We start from the raw sequence: 25,607 nt of genomic DNA, 5'->3' as shown, positions 1-25,607 counted from the left end.
GGTTTATCTCTTCCCTACCCCCCTCCTCTTCTGAGGCTTGTCCGTCTGTACACTACTTCTGTGACTCTTGGTTTATCTTGTTCATCAGTTTGTTTAGTTCATTATATTCCAGAAATAAGTGAGATCACGTGATATTTATCTTTCTCTGCTTGGCTTGTTTTGCTTAAGTTAATACTTTGCAGGTCCCTCCGTGTCGTTTCAAAGAATAAGAGATCTCTCTTTCTTACAGCTGCTTAGTACTTCATTGTGTATATGTACCACAGCTTTTTTATCCACTCATCTACTGATGGACACTTGGGCTGTTTCCAGATCTTAGCTATTGTAAATAGTGCTGCTATGAACATGGGGGTACATATATTCTTTCTGATTGGTGTTTCAGGCTTCTTAGGGTATATTCCTAGAAATGGGATCACTGGGTTAAATGGCAGTTCAATTTTTAATTTTTTGAGGTAACACCATAGTGTTTTCCATAGTGGCTGCCCAGTCTGCATTCCCACCAGCAGTGTACTAGAGTCCCCTTTTCTCCACACCCTCACCAGCACTTGCTGTTTGATTATTTGTTAATGGCGGCCATTCTGGCAGGTGTGAAGTGATACCTCATTGTTGTTTGAATTTGCATCTCTCTGATGATTAGTGATGCTGAGCATTTTTTCATATGTCTCTTGGCCATTTGTATGTCCTGTTTGGAGAAGTGTCTCTTTAGGTCCTCTGCTCATTTTTTAATTGGGTTTTTTGTCTTCCCTTTGTTGAGTTGTGTGAGTACTCTATATATTTTGGAAATGAACCCCTTATCTATTTTATTGTATTTTATAATAAATTATTATAAATAATATAAATATCCATTTAAAAGTAATCCATATTTATTGCCAAAATTGTAGATCATTATAAATTTTAATTTGCTTTATACAGTAGAAAGCACAATGTAGAAAAATTTGAGTACAGATATATTAATATGAAAATAATTCAGAATTTTATAAAATATTTTTCTGTATTTTTTAATCTTTTTTTCTTAAGTTTTATAGAGTTCAAGCTCAACTGTTAATACAGATTTTGAAATATGATTAATGCAGCCCTGTCCAGTTTAGCTCAGGGGTTAGAGTGTTGGCCTGTGAACCAAACAGTCTCAGGTTCAATTCCGGCCAAGGGCACATACCTCAGTTGTGGTTGGTCCCTGGCCCTGGTCTGGGTTGTGGGGGAGGCAACCAGTCGATGTGTCTCTCTCACAACAATGTTTCTCTCTCTCTCTCTCTCTCTCTCTCTCTCTCTCTCTCTCTCTCCCCCTCTCTTCCACTCTATCTGAAAATAAATGGAAAAATATCCTCGGGTGAGGATAAAAATAAACAAATGATTAATGCAGATATAATCAGATCTTTGATATAAACCATTACACAACTAGACAAATCTTAAACTTGACAGTTAATACTTTTTTTCCAATTAGCATGAAATACTTAGCCAATTAATTTATGGTTTAAGGAACCAGTGAATCTCTGATCTTAAATGTATTGCAAAAATTACTTGCGATAAAGATTGGCAATGTTTCCATGCAGCTTAAAAAGATGAAAAATATGTCTTGTTGGGTCAATTTAAGTTTCTTGGCAGCGTGTCCCAATCATGTATCCATGTTAGGCTTTGATAACTAGTACTGGAATAAAACAAAATTTGTGTTTTAACTATCTTGAAAGGTGGTACCAAATTCCTCATGAACTATATGGTAAAGTGGTGTGATACATCCTGACAGGGTAAGTGAATAGGTGGGGACTGGAGAAAACACTGGAAATGCTGTGAGGCCTAGCGTTGCTCATCACCTACCTGATAATCCAAACAAACTGCTAATTTAGAGATGTGAGCCCACCAAGGGAAAACAGGATTGTGTTTTCCTATCAGAGGTCAAAAATCTCTGGTGCTCCTCTGGCCGGAAGGAGGCAGTGGATGTATTTTCAGCATTTGCATTTCAGTGACTTTAGATGGGGCTTAAAATTTCCAGTTTACCACAAATATGATTCCTTTGTATTGCCTTGTGTCAACCAATTTGCACATTTTTATGACTAGTCCTTCTCCTGTAAGACATTTGCTTCTGAGACTTCAATTTACAATATTTATTTCCCTATCCTTAAGTTCTTTAAAATTTTTTTATCATCTGAGTGGAGTTTCAGGTAATTTTTTTTCAAGAAGTGTAAATGAATATGTTGCCCAGTCTTTGCTTATCTAAAAATGTCTTTCTGTTTTCCTCACACATTGAAGCAGCTCAGCTGTGAGTAAAATTATTCATACAAGCTTTGCTTCAAAACTCTGTACACTGTTGCTTTATTGTTCTGAGGTAGTTGATTGACAATTCTGGCAAGATTTGGGAGGGAGATATTATCCATTTTTTTTATAACTTATAGAGCCCCATGTATAAATAACTTCTGCTCGTTAGGAAATATTTCTTTCATTAGGCTTTTAATTTGCTTCTGTTCTTGATGAATCCTTGGCAATCCTGTAATCCTGAGAGGGGCATCTTGTTCTTCATCCTTTGATTTTTAATCACCTTAAGCATTATTGTTTACAAATCAATTTTTCTTTTTCTAATAAATTCTAGGAATGGATCTGTAGATTGTCCACTACATCAGTGATTCAACTTACCCCAAGAGTAAATGCTATTCTTTGCTGCCTCCTGTGAGGATGACAGTCCTGTGTCCTGAAATTCAAGCTTCTTCCCTTCTATCTGTGCATGTGCTCACGATGCCTCTGTTCTCCACCTTTGCCTGCCTTGTGGTTTTCTGTTCTTCCACAGACACTACATTTGTTTGCATCCTTAGGAGAGGGCTCAGAGCTCTGCCTCATGATTTTCCTCTTTTCATGATTTTCCTCTTTATTTTGTAGTAGTTTACTTGGAGACTGTGATATTTATATTTTCCACTTACTTTCTGTGTGTGGTGAGGAGTGGTTCTAGACCCATTCACATTTTTTTCAATAGTAAGTCTGTTTACAAGCATGTAATTCCCACAACAAGTTTTTATCTATTGTCGTTTTTCAGCACTGAAATTGGACTTCCCCCATTCCCATTGTCCAGACCTCTCTCATTCATGTTTCACTTCAGCGATGAAACACGGAAACTCTAGTATTTACCTAGTAGGTATCTTTGAAGGCGGGATGAAGAATAGAGAAAGATTGGAGGTGTCTGTATCTAGTTATCTATTATTGCTGTACAATGATGAGATGCAGAAAGGGGAAATAAATTGATCTCTTTATCAAGAAGGTGGAAAAGTGAGACAAATTGTTTTAAAAACAGAGGGAGACCAGTAGAAAGTAAATAAGAAGGCAAGTAATAAGTCAGATCACTTCAGTAATTTCAACCTGAGTATCCCCTGAAGATAACAGGAACATAAGATCATCAACCCCAAACTATTTTGAAACATGTTTTACTGTGACTTATGTGGATAATGGGAAAAAATTGCTTTGCCAGTTTTCTCTTTGCTTATTCACAAAGACACTGTATCTAAACCAGCCCTCTTGACCAGGTTCTCTCTCTGTTTTGCTGGTCTTTACCTACTATCTGCAGGCAAGAGCTTCCAAGGGTAGGAAATGACTCTTGGCTGTGATTTCTTTTTCTTCTCCTGCAATGTTTACCTATGAGTTAGAGAGGAGCCAGGCTGACTGGTTTTGTTGCTGGTGTAAGCTCTTACTTACTTTGACATTAAAATTGCAAGTTATTTGATCACATATGCTTTTCCCTCAGATTTGCTTAGAGAAGTTGTCATTGATCTGATTTTATTGTTGTTGTTGTTTGTTTGTTTGTTTTTCTGGCCAATAATTGTGCAGTTCTTAGAGAACTAACTACCAATTGGAGTAAACATTTTTGTGTTGTTTTGTCTTCATGGCATTATTTACAAAAATAAGATATAAATCTAGGTCTGTATGTCATATACCACAGAAGAAAAACTAAATCCTGTTTAAGAAACATATTTTATTTAAATAGATATTGCATAGTTGTCTTATGTTTCATGGAAACCCACTGGTATAATTCAATTATTTTGTCAAAATGTCGCTCTTATTGCTAAATGGAAATGTTTTCTATGTAATAGCTCAAATATGTGGATTTAGGGTTGAGAGAACAGGGTCTCAACAGTTTCCCAGTGGGCAATGAAAGGATGTCATTACATCTTATTCATCACCATTATCAAGATTATTTGCATAATATGACGTGAGCAAAAATGAGCTATCTTGGAAAAAGAATTCTGGTACTGATTTGCCAGAATCTGGCTGGATGGCAATGTACAAGTTATTTAATTATCTTACACTGCAAATCAATATTTGTATTTATAATGTGAGAGAACTGAACCATCCAATTTCCTGATGGCCTTTTCAGCATGAAAATGTGCTGATTCTACAGTTTGGAATATATCCAAACTTCACATACATATTGCTTGCTTTGTGTAAACTTTTGTTGGAGACCTGAGGAGACATGTGACTTCAAAGTAGGCCGAGGTAGGCTCAGGAGGCCGTCTCAGGGGTGCAGTGGGGGACAAGAGCTTTAGCTGGGAAATGGTGGGAGATATGGCGAGCAGGTAAGTTCACGTCAGATTGTGGAAAACTTTGAATATATATACACATTTTTTCCCCTGCAAGTCATAGGGACCCATGTAGCTTTTGAGCAGGCATATTGCATGTTTGGGCATGAACCTAGGGGCGGTGTGGATGGGGAGGAACAAGACAGGCACAGAGGCCTGAAGGTTCATGTAGTAGTCCGGACACAAAGCGATAAGCACTTGGACCATTAGAAGACAGGTATTCTGCAGATTTAAGAGAGATTTAATGAAAATATAGCTAGGATTCAGTAATAATTAGAGCATAATTAGTGAAAGACACTAGAACTCATAAGAATAAAAAAGAAATGTGTGTGAAGGGGGTTATTTTCTTCTAGAAACATTGGAACTGTGTCATTTGGAAATTTAGAAGCATATTGGAAGGCATAAGCATTGTATTATTCATTTGGCCTCATAAACTTTTTTGATGGCACTTTTGTAAACATGAACTTAAAAGAGTAAAATATATTTGATGGTGAAAAATGTGTCTGTCAGTGTCGTTATTGCTCACTGTCTTTGGTAAAATATCTCTGTAATTACTAAGGTAATTTCAATGGTTCTTCTATTTTTGAGTATCTAATTGGTTCCTAGTTGAAATTGGGAACCTGTTTCAAACCAGATGTCAGAAAAAACAATAGCTTTCTAAGATTTTCTCAAATCATATATTACAGTACCATTGATAAAGAACTTTAGGTGCATGGTAAGACACTTATTAGACATCAAGCTAAGGTTAATTTTTAAAAACTAAAATTAACTCTTATGACTTAGTCTCCTATTTAAAATTCCAAGCATTCTACCATGATAATTAGGACGGATTTGTAATATACAATAACACTCTGCTAAAAATCAGGGTATATTTTAAACCAAATGTTATCACTAATTTATTACTTACGTGTATTCTTGTGCACTGACATTCCTAACTAGTTACATCTGAAATCTAGTTAAGTAGAGTTAAGAGCTACATTCTTCTACTCAATATCTATATCAGAAAAATAACTTTCAATATTTTGAATACTAAACTGCCCAAGAGCTCTTTAGATTAGATGTCCCTAGATAATTATTAAAAATCATTGATAGTTACTTCATCATTAAGCCACTTGATGATTCCTGGTCAAATTAGAGTAAGTAATGCCTTAGTTCAGATTTTACTCTTACTTCTGATAAGATGTAGTAATTTTTCTTGAGCACATCCTATTTTGGGTTAACAGCTGGTGGAACCTTAGTCATTTTCTGAGATCCATCTTTAATATCAGTTATTCTCTAATGCCATCATGTATTCAAATACTATAATTCTTCAATATTCATTGCTAGTCTGGGCACTTGGTTAAATTAAATGTCCTTTGCTGAGATAGTTAACTCTAGAAAAGAAGAATGACTTCTAGTTTTGGACATGCTTATTTGTATAAGGTTCTACCACATCAAGCAGTGAAGATGTTTAATAAGTACTTGTATATATTTGAATGTGTCATCAGTACACAGATGTTATCTAAAGTTAAGTATTCAGAAAAGGCCATATAATGTATATAGTTAGATAAGTAGAACATAAAGGAAGGGCCCATAGATTGTCTATAATTAAGGGTAAAATTATTGGCTATACCATAGGGTAAAGCTAAAATATGTATATTAATAAAAATGAAGTAAAAAATCTGATTTTACTGATAGCGTATGCTCCTTTTTGAAAATAGAAGTACAGAAAGGCATGAAGAACAAAATTAGAATCACATAACTTTATGGATTAGATCACTATTAATTTTATTTCCTGTAATTTTAAAATTTGTATTTGAAATAGAAACTTATAATTATAACAATTATAATTTCCTAATCTTTTTTTTACTTAAATGCTAATATATCTAAATTCTTCTTCTTTTTTTTTTTTATCCTTACCCGAGGACATTTTTCCATTTTTTGTTCAGATAGATTGGGAGGGAGAGAGAGGAAGAAAGAGAGAGAAACATCGACGTGAAAGGGATACATCAAGTGGCTGCTACCCGCACGACCAACCAGGGCCAGGGACAAACTGCAACCGAGGTACATTCCCTTAGCAGGAACCAAACCCAGGCCTCTCTGGACCACAGGCCGACGCTCTAACCGCTAAGTCAAACCAGCCAGAGCAGAATATCTAAATTCTTAAAAAACATTATTTCTAGTGTCTGAATTTTAATCCATCACATCAATATGCCAGCTTAATTGTTGGTAATATATATTAATTCTATTGGTTTTTGGGAAGTATATAGGTATAACATCTGCAAATTCTGATCAGTTTATCCCTCCGTTCAGATAATATGTACATCTTACTCATATCTCTTGTGTTATTACACTGCTTTGACCTTTAGATAAAAATAAAATAATTCTGATAGTAGACTTTAAAAAATTATCTTAATTGTATTGTGTGTAATGTTTTAACATTAAGAGTGATGTTGCTTGTTTAGAACAAAAGTACCTATTCTCAGTATAATGTTTTAGATGTTATGCATAGAAATATAGCAATATTAACTTCTTGAGTTTGACATATTTCCATCTATGTTTAAAGTAAAGTTGATTTATAACTTTTCCTAAACTGTGTCCTACAGCCACTTAGTCTGCTGTTTTATAGCACATTAATAATATTCTGGGAGTTAAAGCATTTTATAGAAAGGAAGGTTTAGAAAACACTGATTTCTATACTCTTGGAAATTCATGGCTCATATTATTGTATCATAGACTCAGAAGTTCTTTAGTTCAATAACAACAAAAACCTTTAAAGCAAATATCTCAAATTGTTTCTTCTTGAGTGTAATGCAGATTATATTATTTTATTAATTTTTTAGATTTTGCCTTTTTGTAATTTGGGGGGAAGGGAGGGAGAGGATTTATCAGTAGCTAGGATTTATCAGTAGCTATAAGTGGTTTTCTATTTTTAAATACAACCTGAATGTCTTTTCCAGTTGATAAGGAGTGTTTAGACCATTTATTTATATTTGTAAAAACTGTATTATTTGTTTTTGATTTATGGTTTTGCGCTTTCTGTAGTTTAGTTTCTCTTCTGCTTCTTATCCATTTTATTTTATGCAGAGACTCTTTGTTAGCTGTTAATGATCTGTTGCTGCATAACACACCACCACAAACATTGTAGAATGACACACAAGGACTATTGATTAACATTATGTCTGGCAAACCTGGGAGTTGACTCCTCTCAGCTCCGAGGTTGCGGCTTTGGGTAATTCAGAAGGCTGCAGTCAGATAGTGGCTAAGTCTAGCGGTTTCCCAAATGCTTCTTCCTTTCTATGTCTGGCAGTAGGTACTGGATGTTAGGTGGATCACATCAGGGCATTCAGCCAGAACACCGATGTATGACCTCTCTTTGTGGCCTGGGGTTTTTCACAGAGTAGTGGCTGTTCCAAGAACAAGTGTCTCAAGAGAGAGACTGGTAGGACCATGCAGTATTGCCTGTTGACTAGCACTGAAGTGACACAGCACCACATCCATCTTATTCTTTTAGCTGAGACAATCACAAAAACCCATGAGGTTCTAGAAGAGCATGTAGGAACTATTGTTGTGACCCTGTTTGGAAAATACAATCTGCCATGATAGGAATTAGATAATTACTAATAGCTATGAAGGTTTTCAGAGACATTCTTAAACATAGATTATCCATTTTATAAAATTAACTAAAATCCACTAATATTTTTTGTCTTCTTTTTGGAATATCAGGGATTTTTGCTGATTTTTCTTGCTCATTTCTTCTTATTAATTTATTTTAAAGCTACAAAAACTTTTTTGTTTAAGTAATTGATAGTCTCTATCAAAATATTGTGAGACATTAGTTCTGTAGCACTGTTTAGAACATTTTTAGAAATTTTTTCTCTATATTTAACTGTTTTCATGTTTCCCACCAATCCTTGATGACTTGATTTCTTCATTATTTTTTTTATTGAACCTATTTTTTGTTATTCTGATAGAGAAAATGAAGTAGTTAAGAGGCATTCTTGCCCTGGCCGGTTAGAGCATCGGCCTGTGGTCCAGAGAGACCCGGGTTTGGTTCCCGCCCAAGGGCACGTACCTTGGTTGCAGTTTGTGCCCAGCCCTGGTTGGTCATGCAGGTGGCAGCCACTTGATGTATCCCTTTCACGACAATGTTTCTCTCTCTCTCTCTCTCTCTCTCTCTCTTCCTCTCTCTCCCTCCCACTTTATCTGAACAAAAATGGAAAAATGTCCTCAGGTGAGGATTAAAAAAAAAAAAAAAAAAAAGAGGCATTCTTAGGAGGTGCATTTTCTAAGTCATTGAGTATTCTTGAGTGTTTGTTGTTTACTACCTTCCTGTATATCAATTTGGCTTCTGTGTAATCTTTGAGCCTCAGTATTTTCCCTTCATAGATTCATGCCCTGCTCTCTGCTTGATGTGGGCACTGGTGGCAGAAGTGAGCCCTCTGTCCTCCAGTGTATTTGGTGACCTCTAAAGGTTACTGGTCTACAGTTGCAGAAGAGATGCCAGACTCCAAACTGGATGCCACACTGTGCTGAGGACTATCCCTGTCTGCTCCAGTAGATTGTAGGGCCATGACATCGTTCTAGACATTATAGATAGACTCTCAGAGGGCATTTTCCTCCTTCAGCCTCCTTCAATCCATCCCAAGTTTAGAAGACATTCTTTATTGGTTCGGGCATGTAAAGTAGCATCCCTCAGTAAGTTTTGAGAACATATAGAACCCTTACTCCATTTTGGGAAATCCTGTTGTTTGTTTCATCAGGAATTTGATGGAATGGAGTTATATGCTTGTGGTCACATAGTTATTAATCTTCATAAATCCCTATTTTTTTCCAAGTTAAGAGAGAAGAACTCTCTGGTCCCTTTAGCAATTTAATGTCATAAGAAATGTGATAATTCTAGATTAAAGCACTTAAGAATCATGGTCACTGGACACCATGTGTGGTCCTGCATTGGATCCTGATTCAAACAAGCCAGCAGGAATAGAAATGTTGGGCCAAATTGAAATTTTAAGTAGGATTGGGCATTAGATGCCATGAGATTTATTGAAAATGGGATATAGACATCCTTAATTGAAAAAAATTACGAAACCTATGTATCCTATTATTTTGAAAAAAATGCATACGTGTATGTGTATTAGAAATGATATTCTGAGATGTAATAGTGGCAAATCTCTAAATGGAAGGTGATAGTTTTATTTTCTATGCTTTCTGTATCTTTACTTTCTCTAACACACGTATACTACTTTTTAAGTAATAAGATGCTGATTTTATTTTTTAAAGAAAGAATTATACACTTTTTATAACTTAATGAGTTAATGTAAAATCTACTGATGAAAATTGAAGCAGTTAATTTTCCTCTAAGAAGGAAGAACAATATGTAGACAAAATTTTGGTCTGTTACCTGATAAAAAATGAGTTGGAGTTACTGAGATAATAAATACAGATATCTTATAAGTGAAGGGAGTTTGTCTAGATTTTATTGTCATGTTATTCAGTTTCCATGTATTTTTCAAAAATGTTCTTAGAAAGTCAGGAAATTGTTAACAAAGTAGTTCCCTTTCTGCACTGCACTAAAATGTCTAAGTGTGTTGGTAGCACCCAGACTCACTTAAGCATGGTTTGTGTTGCAGTGGCTATGGCTGTCAGGATGCTGCAGCTTCTCTGCAGTATTGTTTGATTATAGAGCTCATGTCCTCTGATGTGAGTGCTAATAAAAATAATAAAAGCTTCACAGATTTCATGTCCATCTGCTTCGAACATTTTCTTGGCAAATGACATTATGAGCTGGTGGCTGAGACACAACAATAATAAAGTTATATGATTGTCAACAGAGGATTTTTATGGGCTTGTACAAATTAACTCAAAAATATGTTTCATAGTGGAAGAGAGTGATTCCAAGATTCAGCACATGGAGAAACTAAAGTTCTGAAAAAATTAACCCAACATCTAAAATACCTTATTAACTGAATTGGGAATATACTCCTTACAACTAATGAATTTGTTAGATCATTTATCTATTTATTTATTCCTTCATTCATTCAATAAGAATTTTTGAATCAGCAATGAATTAAGAGCTTGTTGTCAACCAAGAGAAAAAGCATAACCACAGATAATCACAATATGCTATTCACGCTACAAATAGGAAATAACAGATATTTATGCTCCAATGTTGCAAATATTGTATTGGTTACTGTGAATACAGTGTTAAAAGATGGATTTAAGATCCCTATTCTCATATCAATTATATTCTACCCGGAGGAGTCAGACATCAGGCTAATCAATTAATAAAGAGATATTAGCCCTGGCTGGTTTGGCTCAGCGGTTGGAACATCATCCCGTGGACCACAAAAAGATATTAGGTTGCCATGGATGCCATGAGGAAAACAAGACAGATTGATGTGCTAGGGGATCTAGGGAACCCCTGTAGGTTGTTGGTCCAGGAAGCTGAGATCTGAATATCATGTAAGACCAGCCTCAAGAATATCCACACCTCTGGAAGAGGTAACAGCAGTGCAAACGCTCCAAGGGAGAAGCAGTTAGGAGTATGGCAGGAACCTAGGGAGCAGGTTCAGAAGTGGGCAGGGGCCAGCCACTGAGCCCGTAGGCAGGCCCACCCATTCTATGGACACCTATGTGCCACGGGTCTAAAGAGCTAACATTATTGATCAAACTCACTAGTTGTGACTGAACTACTCTTCTTTCCTCTACCATGACAAATATATCTTCACAAAGACAAGATTTAAAAAATACTCATAAAACTATAAGATGTATGATTAAATGTTAGCAAAAGATTCAAAATGACCGAATTTCCTCATTGTTTATTTTTGGATGTTCTGTAAATAGGTCAGTGCTCTTGTTTTCATAAGATAATAAAAACACCCACAATTTAATAAACAATTATTAGTACTCTTTAAATTTTATTTTTCTTGCTTTCATGTTAGCAAAATCAATACTTAAGCTTAAACAAAACGATAACATTTTACTGGCAACAATGATATAAAGGACAAAGAAATAAAAGGTAATTGTATTTAAAGTGTACAAAATTTAAAATATGTCACCAAAAATGCAAGTCAAGGTAAATGAAAACAGTTTAAAAATTGTTTATATGTATATTTTCAAAAACAGTTGATTTTCTAAAATTTTCCTAATTATCAATTACAGTAAAAAGGAAAATACTGATGTAATATATACATGTCAAAATTTAATTCTATTATATATATAAAATTATGTTCATTTTTGTTTTACAACTATATTATATTTTATAAATACAATAAAATACTGGTATTTAGTGTTGAATAGTTATGAAGGTAAAGAATTAGGATCATGCTTCATGTGTTTTATTTATATATGTCTTTATATATATAGGCCAATTTACATATATATATTTAAGACAAAAACAAGTATTTTATTTTATTTATTTAAATTTTTTCAAATTAATTAATTTATTTTTGTTACAGATGTTTCTCCTTTTTCCTCCACTGATTCCCCTCTCCCCCTCCCTCCCCGCCCTGTCCCCAGTTTTGTTGTCCATGTCCATTGTTCATGCACACATGCATATAAGTTCTGTGGTTTATCTCTCCCCCACCACCCCCTCTTCTGGGGATTGTCAGCCTATACCTCACTTCCATGTCTCTGGGACTACCCCGTTCCTCAGACTGTTATGCTAATTATATTCCACAAATAAGTGAAATCATACGATACTTGTCTTTCTCTGTTAGGCTTGTTTCGCTTAGGATAATACTTTCCAGGTCCCTCCATGTTGTCTCAAAGGATAAAAGATCTTTCTTTCTTATAGCTGCATAGTACTCCATTGTGTATATGTACCACAGCTTTTTTATCCATTCGTCTACTGATGGACATTTGGGCTGTTTCCAGATCTTAGCTATTGTAAATAGTGCTGCTACAAACATTGGGGTACATATATTCTTTCTGATTGGCACAACAAGTATTTTAATATTACAAAATGTTTCTTGGCTGCCACGTATGACTGTTACATACAATGTGCTAAATTGTGAGTAACTCTGGAACCACAAATGAGAATATGGAGAGAAGTAAATGGACACTTAGCACTTTAAGGAAATACTATTTGTTATTTAAGTATCTATTGCATCTATATTCTGTTAGTCATACAATTTGACAAGGTAATTAATGTTTCTTCTTATATCTAACATGCTCAAATCTCCTGTCACCCAAGGAAGTGCCCATCACTGATGTTGGTGGTGGCATAACCTACAGAACTCTGCATCACTTGGACAAAAAAATAGCCTTTATTTTGAAGACAAATGTCAATACATATTGAGTTGTTGTTTCTTTGGACCTGAACGTTGGTAGTCACACGAGCATGTGCTCAGAGTTACAGACTGTGCCAGAGGCTGGCAAATTTTTCTGTAGAGGGCCAAATACTTCCGCTTTCTGAGCCATGGAATTTGAAACAGCTAGCCAACCAATGCTCTAGCTGTAGTGCAAAAGAAACTTTAGACAATCTGTAAATGAATGAATGTGGCTGTGTTCCAATAAAGTTTTATTTGCAAAAGTAGGTAGGCTGGATCTGTCCTTTGAACTGTGGTTGGCCACACCTAGGGTGTGCTATGCCATCACTAAACTGCAGATCCCAAGTAACAGAGGCAGCCTTGTGTTCTTTAATAAATGTATTATCATCACTGGTGTGCTTTGGATGTGCTGAATGATGGGGCCCAAGGTAGAGGCCTCACTGCTCCATTCTAAGAGAAACTCCATAGTGGGACTGGAGGAGTTTAGATTTTATTCTAAGCTGGATAAAGAGCTATTGCAGAGTGTTCAACAGGAATATGTTGTAATCAACTGTTTCAAAATGATCCCACTGAGTGCTCTTTGTAAAATGAATGAAGTGCTGTGAAAGCTCATAAAGATGAGAGAGAGAGAGAGAGAGAGAGAGAGAGAGAGAGAGAGAGATTAGTGCTTCCAGGGCAAATCAATAAGCATTTCACAGAGCAGACAACATTTGATCAAGGTCACAAAGAGTAAGTAACATTTTGTCAGACACAGAGGCAGGCAGAGGCAGTTCAGGCACAAGGAAAAGTATGTGCAAATATGGAAAATCAAAAAAGATTCAGCATATAATGGAGATCATTTAAAAAAAAACAAAATGACTAGAAAAGCATGCACATAAGAGGTAGGAGATAAAACTGAAAAATGAGGTTGGCTTCTTTTATGCTACAAATGGGGCATTGACCTGTGAGAAACAGAAAAAGGAACTAGCAGAATCTTTAAGTGGGTAAGGTCAGATTTTATTTTTAGGCAGAAAACTGGGACTGTAGTGTGGATAGGGGACTGGGACAGGAGAAACATACCTGGTTGTGCAGTAATCCAAGTAGAAGATGAAGAGAACCGAAAACGAAGGTGGGTTTGTGAGAACTGAAAGAGAAGCCATAGTTTTAGAAGATACTTTGGAAGTGACACTGATGGGCTTGGTGGTTGGTTTTCTGTTGGGATGAGTTAAAAAGAGGGATGAATGATGACTATCTAGGGAGTGTAGAAGGAGTGACACCTCTCTCTGTGGTGGAAAGAGGGGAAGAAACACAGTGATTGATGGTTTGGACACTGAAGTTGAATCTAGGTTGGGACATCCAAGTGCAATGTCTAGCAGGGTGCTGAAGGCAAGGGATGCAGAAATATTTGAGAATTAGCAGAGAGTAGTAGCAGCTGATGCCATCAAAGAGGATGAGAAAGTCCAGGGGAAGTCTGAAGACCAAGAGGAGGACAAATAATGGTTGTCTGACTAGCACTAACCAATGAGGGGTTTTCTGAGAGGAGGACATTAAGAAAATGGACTTTTTCTAATCCCGAGAATAATTCTGTGGCTTAGGGGAGATGGCCAAGCTCATGGGTATGAGCCTCTCCCTTACATTACAGAATGGATGGTTTTTAGTTAAGTGAAATTTCAATGTGTAGTCTACAAGCGTTGTCCATTAGAAATGTCCATTATAGGTGTCCATCTAAAATTCCAGGAAAGAAAATCTCTAAGTCCACTGATTTTTAAAAATTTATTTTTGTTAGAAAATTATTAGTATGATATTTCATACCAAAATGGTATGGTAAAAGTTGCAGCCTTCTAATATCACGATTAACTATTATTTCTCAAAATGTAGTCTAACTTTTTAAGTGACATTTTATAAAAGTAACTCAGGCCCTGGCTGGTTTGGCTTAGTGGTTAGAGCGTTGGCCTGCAGACCAAAGAGTCCCAGGTTCAATTCTGCTCAAGGGCACATGCCTTGGTTGTGGTTTGATCTCCAGCCATGGTTGAGGTCATGTGGGAGGCAACCAACGGATGTCTCTCTCTCACATCGATGTTTGTCTCTCTGTCTCTCTCCCTCTCTCTCTCCCTCCCACTCTATCTGAAAATCAATAGATTAAAAAAAAAGTAACTCAGTATTTTCTCCCATAAATGATGACTCATTTAAATTCATTCTGTCTTGCCTTGTTCCAAACAATGTTATAAAAACCATGAGTAAATGTCCATAACTATGAAGATATGTGTATTGGCCATTAAATAAATGTTGCTCACATGCCTGTAGTCTAAAGGCATTTGAGCAGTGAAAGCTCCTTTATTTATTGATTTGAAATTTGTGGAGTGAGCATCATGTGCCAGCTACTGTGTGAAACATTGGGGACAAAATGGTGAGCCTCTGTAGTTAGTCAGAAGCCAAGGGAAGAGAAGACATTCAGGCCGATGGACTCACATGGCCCTCTTAGGGGACTATGAATAGTTCTGTTTAGAAGGCAGATGGAGCAGCAGAGGAGGCTGGAGAGGAAGGCCAGAGCCAGATCCTTATGGGTTGACATGCTGCTTCTCTAGCCAACAGACCAGTCATTCTTGACAGTGGCGGTACCGTCTCTGGAGGATCATTTTGGACATTTGTGGAGCATTTTTGGTTGCTCGAGTGATGGGATGCGGGGATTTACTGAAATTTTAGTAATTGGGGCCACAGATACCAGACTCTGCAATGTGTAATATAAGAATAGTTCCACATAATTAAGAATATATTGTTTTAAAATAGGTATTTACTTTTCTATCTACCCCATTAGGTCATGTATTCCAGGGGAGAAGATTTTTTATCTTGTTAATCTTTGTACTTCAACACTGATGATACATTTTGGATGTCAAATAAATGCCCTGAATTCTGTATGATTTAGAGATACTGAATTCTGGTCTATTGTTAAGTATCCAAATAATAAAAAAAGAGAGAGAGCAAAGCCAAGGATGAAATTGCAGGAAACTTGTTATTCAAGTTGTGAGGACAGGAATTATGAAACACTTTAAAAAGCATAAGTAAAAATAAAAATGATAAAAATAAAAAGCCTGCTTATTTTGTATCACCTAAAAAAAGCTCCATTCTGTGATTTGCAATCTAGTAAAAACAAGGGAAATGGAACATCAGGAAAATAGAATTGAAATTCTGCTTACTTTTGTATGCAGTGATGTAATCCTTGAGAAAAGTCGTGGTAAGGGAGATGTTGTGAAGTGGGGTAACTTGAAGATCTGGGTTCCCAGGTATAATTTTGTAATGTGGCCCCTTTTTGTCTCTTTCCCTGTGATTCACTCTGACTCTCGCCTATGAGGGATATTGATAAGAAAAGTATAAACTTTTGAATCAAATGTATTAATTTCTTTTCTAATCCCAACTCTACAAATTACAAATTCTAGGCCATTTGTATGTGTCGCTTAACTTTTCTGCAGTTTTTCCTCTGGGAAACGAATCTAATGTGTACCTACCTCAGGGCTGTGTGAGGAGTAAATATTTATAAAGCACTGAGCGAGTATCTGAAACTTACAAAGTGCTAGAACAAATATTGGTTCATGGGGAGGGGCGTGGGCTGGGGAGGCTTGCTCTAAACCCCGCAGGGTCATTATGGGTCCTGGTTAAATTTAGTTCAACATTACGTTTTGAATTGATAACCTTATTTTTTAAGTTTATTTGCCTAGGGTGACAGATCATTTCTTCTTATGTGCCAAATGGAATTGCCTAGTTTAGAAGCATTTCCAGGCAATTTCTTGCTCAGAGAGAAAGAATGATGCCTCCCAGGGACAAGGAATAGAGAAGTGAAAGATTTGACATCTCCAGTTTGGTAGTTCATCTTGAATAATCTGTGACATTTGTTATAGCACAGCTTTTCTTTCAGTGGATTTATGTTTTTATGATCTAGATTGGATTAAAAACTATTAATGAATTAAGACTTTTTTTGTGTATGTATGTTAATTTTCTTATTTTTAATTACAGTCTACATTTAATATTATTTTCCAATGTACAGCAAAGTGGTTAGACAATCATATACTTTACAGAGTGGTCTCCTTGATGCAGCAAGTGCCTTATTTTTATTACACAATAGATATCTAATAAGAATTTGTTGGTTAATTTCTTTTATTGGTGTGAGGTGGTCAGTGTTAAAAGAATATAAAATTCATAATCTCTTATCCAAAATCCTTGGGGTAGAAAGATATGTTTCAAAATTTAGATTTAAAAAATTTAGATATCTATCATATTATATCTATATATTACCATATACTATATTATAAATAACCAGAAGAATCTGGGAAGTACTCCCAAACCCACATTAAAAATAATATATATTTTTTTCTTTATTGATTTTTAGAGAGGAAGGGAGAGGGAGAGAGAGAGATAGAAACATTGAGAGAGAACATTGATTGGCTGCCTCCTGCATGCCCCCCACTGGGGATCAGGCCCATAACCTGGGCATGTGCCTTGACCAGGAATCGAACCAGCGACCTCTTGGTGCATGGGCCGATGCTCAGCCACTGAGCCACATTGGCCAGGCCCAAACCTACATTTTAATATATCTGAAGGAAAGCTATGATTGTTCATACTAAGTGGGTTATGGTGATTGCAGGTATGATGACCACGAAGTGTGGTTCAAAAACTACATAGTTTTGTTTCTTTGCTTATGAGAGCGAGCTTCCTTTAACCCCCTAAGCAGTTTGATATATATGATCCAGAAAACCTTTACTTTTATAAATTTCTTTTTTTTTCTTTATTGATATTAAAGACACAGAAAGGAAGGGAGAGGGAGAGAGAAATGAAAACATCGATGAGAGAGAACATCAGTTGGCTGCCTCCTGCATCCCGTCCACTGGGGACCAGGCCCACAACCTGGGCATGTGCCTTGACCAGGAATTGAACTGTGGGCCTCTTGGAGCATGGGTCAATGCTCAACCACTGAGCCACACCAGCCGGGCTACTTTTATAAATTTCTTAATCCTTTGAGTTATATTGGCTCTTGATGCAGAAGGAAAAATAAGGATGCCCTAGAGATTTCTCATGTATTTTCCTTTTAACACATTTGAATCATCCCCTTAACCTTGAAAAAAAAAATACACTACATTGGACTTGCCTTGGTTTTTCCATATATTTTTATAGCTTTTTAACAGAATACCAAGTCCTGGGAGCAATTTCCTGAGACATCCTTCTTGTGCAAGTTTACTAGGGGAGCTGTCCTAACAAAGTATCACTGAGAGTCCTGAGCAACAGAAACCTATGTTCTTGCAGCTCTGGAGGCTGGAAGTCCAAGACATTTGTGTTGGTAGGGTTGGTTCCTTCTGAGGTTGTGAGAGAAAATGTGTGCTATGTCTATTCCAGTTTCTTGGGGTTTGACTTGTAGGTGCCTCTTCCCATCTCTCACTTCATGTTTACATGGCATTCTTACTATGTGTGTATCTGTATCCAAATGTCTTCTTTCTATAGATACCAGTCACATTGGATTAGGGGCCTACCCTCCTCCAGTATGACCCTATCTTAATTACATCTGCCACAACCCAATTTCCAAATAAGGTCACATTCTGAAGTGTTGGGGGTTAAGACCTCAACATATGACTCAGGGGGTGTGGCAGAATTCAAGGCACAGCACTCAGGCAGGCGCACAGTGGATGTGAATGATGATTTGGACTTTTAAATAAATGATTTGTATCTTCTAAAGAAGATTAAAATGTATTCAGCCTATTCAAAACAGAAAGAAGGGTTTAGTGACAATGCGGTCCTATGATGATGTGTCTAGTCTGGGCACTCTGTCCTGAACAATGATTCCAAGAAGAAATTAGAGTTTTTGATTTATTTAAATGGAGAAAGAGCATATTTATTGATTCATTAAGCTCAAGAATATGGAAGTAACAAAGGAAAGAGAATTGGATTGTGCAAGTCGAAGTTTGTGCCTTTTATTGTAAATTATATATGATCTATAGGGACTTCCTGGCATGTTTTAGATTAATATTTACTCCAATATGTATATATTGCATTTTTCTTGCAAAAAATGTCTTTAATATTGTTGACTAAGTTGGTTTTGCTATTGATTTTTATGTTGTTTTCTCAGGAGACATAGGTTTTAATTTTTTATTTTGTATCTCAATTTTTTGCCTTTTCTTTGAGTCCAACTATTTTCTCTTATTATCAGCTGAAACACAGCAATTTCAAAGATTGCTGTTTTAGGGGAGGAAGTTATTCAGATTTAAATAATTAGTGTTAGAGTAGCTGAGGAATCAAATTGGACTTCACAGCAGTTTATAGGAAAAACCTGCTTTTCCTCCATAGTACAGCAAAGCACAATTAACATTATACATGTGCCTGAGGATGACCGCAGTGCTAGAGTTGGACCTAAGCTCTGGTTACTGTGAGTTTCCAGTGGCCAGTGCCACCATCCCTGGCAGTGTCTTCCCATTGGGTGAGTTACTAAATGACATGCCCCCCCACATAGATGCACATCATTGTCCCTGGCTATCACCCACCTGGTGTAAAGTGTGGCCCAGGCAGGTGGAGTCTGAGAAAGCGTGGCTGGAGCTGGGATCAGAAGACTTGCAGAGGAGTCCTATGTGACAGTAGGAAAGTCACTGAACATCTAAGCTTTAAATGACTCACTCGAATGTGGAGACTATGTTCCGTCTCCCAGTACTGTGAGCATGAAGTGTGGGTAAAGCATGGGAAACCGCACTGCAAGAGAAAACAAAGTGGCAGTTACCGTGTACTAATCCACAATGTATCAGACAATCTGCCAATTGCTCATAATATTTTCGCAGCAACTATGCAATGTAGATATTTGTTATTGTCCCCATTTCTCAGAAGAGAAAATTAAGGCAAAATTTTTTTAAGGTCACAACAGCTTCTACGTGGAAAAGCCAGAGTATGACATAAGAATCTTACTTTCCCATATTATTAAACAGCTGGTACTAGGCCATTTAAGAAAAACAAAAAAACCCGATTACGTGAGCCTACACTAAGTCATTTCATGGACTAGAAACTCTGTTCATTCATGGTAAACTTTGCTTAAGAAGAAAAACTTTATATCAGTTGCTGCTTCTTTTCACAACCAAAATAATAAACCTGATTTAAGAAAGTCTCATTTCAAAGGAATGTACACCATACTGACTAAGGCGATGCATTCTTTTTTTCTTATGAAAAAAAATATTTTTGCTTCTAAATAAAAGACAGAAAAAGAATGGGTTGAATTTCCTTTTTTGAAAGGCTGACAAAAAAAATACTTGGAAAGATGAAGATGTTTAAAACATTTTAATCCTTGTCCTGTCCTCAACAGACTAGTGATAAAAAATGAATATCCCTAAATATCTCTCAAGAGAAGAAATGATTACGAGGAGAATCTTTCAGGCTTGCCTCATCATCTGAATTCTTCCTAAAATAACCCCAAAGTTATAACTACCAAGATATATTCGTGTGTGTGTGTGTGTGTGTGTGTGTGTGTGTGTGAGAGAGAGAGAGAGAGAGAGAGAGAGAGAGAAAGTGGTTTTGGGGAGTATGACCTGGTTAATTTTGTTCAATAAAGCAAAAATAACCAAATAACCTTTGGATGATGATCTTTGGATGATGATCATTCAGAATTGTAGATGTTATTTCATTTTTTAAATTTTGCATTCAAATGTCATCTTATCTCGTTTAGGCTACAAACAAGAAGAATACATGATACTTAACTGTTTTGATACATGAGTTTTGCATCCTGAACATAGTTCTCTGATTCATATCTGGAGTTGCATGGGTTTGGTTCTCAGAATGCTATAAAGCAGCAATTTTCAACTGGTGTGCTGCAAGAATTTTTAAAGAATGCAGACCTGACGGTTTAATCAGGGCACTGACTCCTTTTCCCTTGGGTTGTCAAATAAAAAAATGATGACAGTCCTGGCTGGTTGAGTCCCAGTCAGGGCATGTGCCCAGGTTGTGGGCTAAAAAAATGACAACAGTCAATGCAACAATAGCTGTCTGTAGGATAAATGAATCAAAATTATTCACCACTCCCCTTTTTTTGGTCAGATCGGCTGCAGAATTTTAGTAATTAATTTGTGTGCCACAAGATGAAAAAGGGTGAAAATCACTGCTATATAGCAACATGTTTTTACTGGTTTTATGCTAAAATGTAACACTGACCTGACACCACCTGAAAAGATCCATCTGATAAGATGGTTTGGTGGCCCAATTAAAAATCTTTTTCCAAAGTAAATATGGCAATATCGATCATAGGTAAATGGAATTGGTAGGATATTTATTTTGAACAAATTTATTGATGTGAAAATCATATTTTCAGTCCAGTAAATCCACACATTTACATTTTTAAAAAATCCTTACTTAGTGATGGTAAAAAAGAAATGAAGGCTTTCAATGTATTAACACAAATATTGTGCTTTTCAACAACTGTCTGAAGGTGAGATCAATTAAGTTTAATAAACCTTTTCAGAATATTTCTCCTTTAATTAGATATAAAAAATAGTACTTGCAATTTGTTAATGTGCCATTTGAGAAAGGACCAAGGAAAGCAAAATGGTAGTTTAACACAACAACGAGTAAGATTGTCAAATAAAACTTGATGACTAGGACTCCAAGTTTAAGCCTGAGCATCTGTGCTAATTTTTCATATATGCTGCATTATCGTTCTCCTACTCGTTGTGTTTCTTCATCTTTAATTTATATTTCTATAAAATAATAATAATTTGGTGCTCCTTATATTAATAAAAGTGAGAAATATTTCCTGGCAATATGCATTCAATTTTCTCACTCACTATGGACAGATTTTAATGTTTGTTCGTGGGTATAGTTAAACACAATCTATTTGTGTTTATAATTCTATTATGTGGATGCATCTTTTTCATGTTAATAATTTTATTCTGAATATCTTTGTGAACATCAGCGGGAGATTAGAGAGAAGCTTTGGAAGAAGGAGTTAAGGGTTGGATAAATGGACAATCATAGTGTTTTGATTGGGGCAAGGATAAAAGGCACTTCTTTTTCTCATGGGTGGAGTGGTGGTTGTAGCGTTGACATTGACACATAAACAGAGGCCCTTGGTGGGAAGGGAAAAGACTGGTTACTCACTGATTTCTATGTGATTGTGCTGATGAGGACACACTAAAAGGGAAGCTAGGTGTTCAGCTCATCTTCTTACCCGTATCAAGATCACTGTCAGACTCTGGACCCTTCTGCATGAATGACTATCTTTACATTATAATAGCTTCCACATAGCTACCAGGCAGTCTATCCTAGAGTTCAAGGAGCAAAGGTTTTCATATTGGATTAAAGTGCTCGAATCATGCAGTTTATTAGTTCGATTTAAAACATACCACCAGAATCAAGGGGGAAGAGACATACACATTGCACTGCTCTACATTGTATAGTAGCATGATTACTAATCAGGCACATACAATTTGTGGTTCTTCCTTTTAGTGGGTCCCTATGAACAATATAATGTGTTTTATATTCCCACAATCTTGCCCCTGCATGCTTCTTTCTATTCTTTTGTAGCTTTTTAAGAAATTTTCATGACAGAGGTCACAGTGCCGCATAGTAATCAACATCAGAAACATGAGTTGTGCTGATGGTTTCTTTATATCTTAAGTGAGTCCTCCTATCTCAGTCTCGTGTGCCATTTTGCTATTTTCATCACTCTTTCTGAAATTTAAAAAATTTAATGTTTGTGGGAGAGATCAAGCAATCCTTTTTCAGGCATCCCGTGAGAATCAAAACTTCTGTGTGTATTTGCATATATATATATATGTATATTTTTATTAATTTATTTTTGTTACAGATGTTTCTCCTTTTTTTCCCTAGTGACACCGTCCTCCCCATCCCCCCCACTCCGTAACCGGCTTTGTTGTCCATGTACATATATTTAGGTCTGTGTAACAGCCTTTCTTTGATCGGCACCACAGTTTTCCCTTGATCATTCCTAAAGAATGTATGCTTAGTTGATGTGACATTCTTAGGCCACCAGTGCACTCGCCCAGGTGCTTGATTGGAAACATCTGAAATGATTCTTGAAATTTCATCCTCCAGTGTACATGGTAGCTACTCAAATTGAATATCAAAATTATCAGATGAACAAAAGCTCAGATAACCTCACACTCTGAGGACAGCTTAATTGACATGGATGTGGAATGTCAGTGAGGTTACAGCTACATATTGTGGTCACTACTGCTGTTCTATTCTTGTGCAAGGATGACGATAAGAAGGCATCCCTACTTGCAGGCCACTGTGGGGAGTCAGAGCACATCAATGACATTTCTCCAATAGACCTGGGATATTTTGCTTGATATGTCTCATCAATATTTTCATTAAACTGAAAGAAATCCACTTATACCTGCTCAAGTGATGTATTTGGCATTTGATATCAGGGAGCTAACAATATATTTCTTTGCTCTTCTTGAACGGTGGAGTGTAATCTGAAGTTACATTCTCCACCTAAAAGTGCCTTATGCAACAATGAAATAACTTTGAGGGGTCATGGGTTTGGAAATAATTCACGTTATAGTCAATTTAAAATAGCACGTTTAAGCCCTGGCCGGTTTGGCTCAGCGGTTAGAGCATCGGCCTGCGGTCCTGAGAGACCCGGGTTCGGTTTCCGCTAAGGGCATGTACCTCGGTTGCGGTTTGTCCCCGGCCCTGGTCGGTTGTGCGGGTGGCAACCACTCGATGTGTCTCTTCACATCGATGTTTCTCTCTCTCTCTCTGTTCCTCTCTCTCCCTCCCACTCTACCTGAACAAAAAATGGAAAAATGTCCTCGGGTGAGGATAAAAAAAAAATAAATAAATAAAATAAAGTAGCACGTTTAAAACTGGTTGAACTCAGTGCTTCAGAGTATCCCTGTGTCACCTGAAAGTGGTGACAATATTGGGTGCATATGTATTTTGTTGTTAAGGAAGAGGAGTCTTTTACTTCTTAATAGGACCAGCGATCTGAAAAGTAATTGCCGCTCCATCCATGATGAACATGCAGCTCAGGTTTCTGTGGACTACTGTCAGTTTATTTACGTTTTCTTCTTTCCAGAAGTAGAGTATTAATTTACTTAATAAAAGCAGCTTTCATAATTTCTATCTTTTTTTTCTTTTGCATTGGGGAAAGGATCAAAAAGAGGGAATCTTGTCTTGGATAATTAGCAATTAGGGCCGAGTCTGACAGGAAGGGGAGAGCACCTGGGTAAATGGAGAATCCAATTAGAGGTGTCTTCAGTTGCAGCTCCCCACGGAGTCACAAGGGATATCAGTTGGCCTTCCAGATCTTGACCCCAGGTGAGACTCTGGGGAAAGCACAGTTGTTCTGGAGGTGTCCCCTGTGCAAATATGTTTCAGGATCAATTAGCACAGCTGGCTGAGCCACTCAGCCTTGAATTTAGGTTTTCACATTACACTGTCATTTTTATGCAACCCACTCATAGCATCCAGAGTCAGGCTTAACAAAGCTTGAGTCTGTGAGCTTGGCGATCCTTCTGGTTGCCTTGCTTTGGTGCAAGGACAGTGCAACAGCAGTGATGATGCCCAGCAGATAGGTAACGTGTGAGAAGTGCACATCCCAAATCCATGTTCTGTTTGCCTTGGGGTGTGAAATAATCTGAAGGGGACCCAAAAAGATGAATTCACGTGCTCAAGATCAACACTTAAGTAGTGGAACAACTGGAAGGAGAAGCCAGCGTTCTAGTTCCTGATCCAGTTTCACGTGTCTCCCGTGGGTCACTCAGTTGGTCAAGTGTTTGTTTTTATCCTGCTTTGAACTCCTCCTCCTTTCCTCTATCTGGTAAACTCATATTCTTTCACCAATGTTTCTATTCTGGAGGAATCTCTGTCTCCAGACATTTTTGGTGGTTACAACTGGACGCCTACTACTGGTATGCACTGTGGAGAAGTGAGGGATGACCCTAAACCTTCTCTAATCCACAAAACAGCCCCTTGCAACAAAGAATTGTCCAGCCCCAAATGTCAGCAGTGCTGAGGGTAAGACACCCTGCTTTAGTTTGAATAAAACGTTATTGTGCCTCTTAACCTACAGGAAATATTAGTACTCTGCTTTTGACATTATCGTAGGAAAATATACAAACACGTATTGGCATACACGTCACTAATACGAGCTTATTTCCCCAGCTGTCTGGGAGTTTCATAAGGGCAGGGAGGTTTTCTTTTTCTTTTTGTTTTTACCTTTTTTGTTTATCACCAGGCTTCACACATATTGGACACAATATTCATTTATTTATTCATCCATCCCAAACTTTTTTAAAAAGCATCTATTATATGTCAGGCCCCCTTCTAGATTCTGGAATGTATTACCAGAGAGACAAAAATGACAATAGTCATGGCCCATTGGAATTTATTGTAGTGAGTGAAGAGTTCTTACTATGAAACATTCCTCTTAGAGTTCATAGTAAGAATAGACAAGGTCACAAAGGAGCAACTTCTAAATTCACTAAGCTAGGCTACAGTGACTAACAGGTGAGAAAGAGATGAGTAACTTATGCTAATTCGTTGGCAATGAGATGAATTGGCACCTTTTTACAGTTCAGTGTCACGCATGGAGGTGCGTGTTCTACTAAATGCTACCATATTTTAATCTGCATTGGTGTTAGCTGCCAGGCAGAGGTGAACTAACTCATCATCATCCTTTATTTGACATATTGGCTCTTACCGTGTCCTAGGTAGTGTGTGAACCAGAGCCCACACATGAAAATTGGTATGGTAATTGAGAAAAATGGTTTATGCCAAAGGAAATGACTCGTGAAGAGAAGTTTGCTATTCTTGCATATGTTCATTTTATATCATAAATTTTGTT

General features: G+C 36.9%; 1 protein-coding gene across 3 annotated transcripts in view; it reads left to right on the top strand.

Annotated features, from left to right (window-relative positions):
• FGF14 (fibroblast growth factor 14) overlaps nucleotides 1-25,607 on the top strand; it is a 599,451-nt gene that overhangs the window by 269,793 nt on the left and 304,051 nt on the right. The gene's annotated exons all lie outside the window — the stretch shown is intronic.

This window comes from Molossus molossus, unplaced genomic scaffold (assembly GCF_014108415.1).
Source record: "Molossus molossus isolate mMolMol1 unplaced genomic scaffold, mMolMol1.p scaffold_m16_p_9, whole genome shotgun sequence".
NCBI classification, from domain to species: domain Eukaryota; kingdom Metazoa; phylum Chordata; class Mammalia; order Chiroptera; family Molossidae; genus Molossus; species Molossus molossus.
This window is presented reverse-complemented; position numbering and strand designations above follow the sequence as displayed.